Here is a 1,978-nt window from a genome sequence, read left to right as displayed (position 1 = left end):
TTCACCTGGCTGTACGTCGGGAAACGGGGCCGCGTCGACCGGCTCCTGCGGTCGCCACGCGGGCACTCTGTGAGGTCTCAGTTGTCTAGAGTTGAACGCGCCTATTTTCTCTCCCGTTAGTCGTTCGACCACGCACGCGTTGGGATGCGGTTTTCCGCCGATCTTGAACGGTCCCTCGTACAACGGGAACAGTTTGCGGATCTTAGCGTGGCGCTGGTCGCTTCGGCGATGCGACTTGATCCATACGAGTTCCCCCACCGAGTACTCGTGCGCGACTCCCGACCTTTCGCTCCGGCGTTTTCGCTTCGCCGCCATTTTACGCAGTCTACCCTGAGCTAATTCCGTGACATGTTTGTGATCTACGGGTTCGGTGTTTGTTGGACGCAACGTTACCGGTGGACGAACGACCAGATCGCATTGTCTGCCCTCAAGCGCCGCGGGTGGAAACCCGGTGCTCGAGTGCTCTTTCGCGTTGACTACCTGTTCGACGCGCGGTATTATCTCGTTCCACCGTCTGTGGTCTTCGCACGCGTAAGCGCGAAAAGCGCGACTTAGTTCCCTCATCACTCTCTCGACGGGGTTGCTCTGCGAATTGTAGGGCGACGTGCGTCGCGTCGTGAAGCCTATCCTGTGCGCGAAATTCCGCCATTTGACCGTAATGAATTGACCTCCGCAGTGTAATGTCCAGATTGTCAACGGAAATGTCGCCTCGGGGTTTCGGTTCGTTCCCCTTTGTTGTTTCCACAATGAATAATTTGGGATGTTCTGTGCGCTGTAATATATAACCGCAAATTGGGGTTTCTTTTGTAGTCATAAGGGCAAAGGTAATGTCACTGGAAATGAGGGAGTCAACGGTGGGTGAGGTTGTTTGTGTGGTATCTTCTTTGATTTTCTTCGCGAATCTCTCATATAGGACGTCGTATGCATGGAGGTCGCAGGTGGCTCTGGGTATGGCGTTCCAGTAGGTGTGTCCGTCATCAGGGTCAACACAGCGTCCTTCTTTTAACTCGCAAGTGGTTCCGGACTTCAAGTGGATCTTTCCGCTGTTTAGGTGTACTGGTACGTATGATGATTTCAGTGTGATTTTTGCGATGGCCATTACGACTACGTCGTCGAAGTTGCCGTATGGGTCGTTATACTTTCCTCCTGTACATTTTCCGTCAGCATTTACTGTTCCTGCCATTATCAACTCACGGATGTTAGTGGTGTTAACTAGGAGTTTGGTTACTTGGTTGAAGCCGACATTACCGACTCCGGTTTCATGCATTTGCATACAGTGGCTTCGCCCTACATTGTCTAGATAAGTAGAATATCCGCCTCTCACAATGGATACGTGAGAGTGCATACCGCAATAATAAATGTGGCGTTGAATTTCCACTTTGCATTGGATGACTTCAGCATAGTTGTATTCCGACAGTTGGAGGAGTTGAATGTAGAAACTGGTGTCGTTAGTTGTTTTGATGTCAAGGTCGCAATCTCCGGAATTGAGGAGTGAAACGGACGTTATATTGAGGTGTCGACCTCCGCAGTCAAAGCCCAATAATGAGTTAGCAGGCGAGAGAGCCAGCAGCAAGATGCCCACGAGTAGCATGTTGTTGTTGACTCCTGTAAAGTAGCATAATTTATAACTTATCCTAAAATTTTAATTGTATCCTATGCTATTAAAAAGAAATAAAATTATTATTATTATATTTTTTTCTTTTCTCTCTCCCTTTTTGTTTTGCCCCTTGTAGTCGGGGATTAGCATTATTTTATGAAGACTCGGACGGCTAGGATAAGAATATTATTTTTCATTATTAAATATAGTACGATGTAACAGTATGGTAAGTAAAACGGTGTTTTATAGTCCCTCATTAAGTTTTATGTAATGTCACCAGATTTTTAGATTTTTATGTAGTGCCATCAGATTTTTAGTCACCAGATTTTATGTAATATGGCGTTGGGTTTAATAGTTTGTTTTTTTTTTTTTTTTTTTTTT

The sequence above is a fragment of the Odontomachus brunneus genome, unplaced genomic scaffold (genome assembly GCF_010583005.1).
Source record: "Odontomachus brunneus isolate Ranch 3 - 2012 unplaced genomic scaffold, Obru_v1 Obru_scaffold_308, whole genome shotgun sequence".
Classification (NCBI taxonomy): domain Eukaryota; kingdom Metazoa; phylum Arthropoda; class Insecta; order Hymenoptera; family Formicidae; genus Odontomachus; species Odontomachus brunneus.
The sequence above is the reverse complement of the archived record's forward strand: the minus strand, read 5'-3'. Positions refer to the sequence as shown.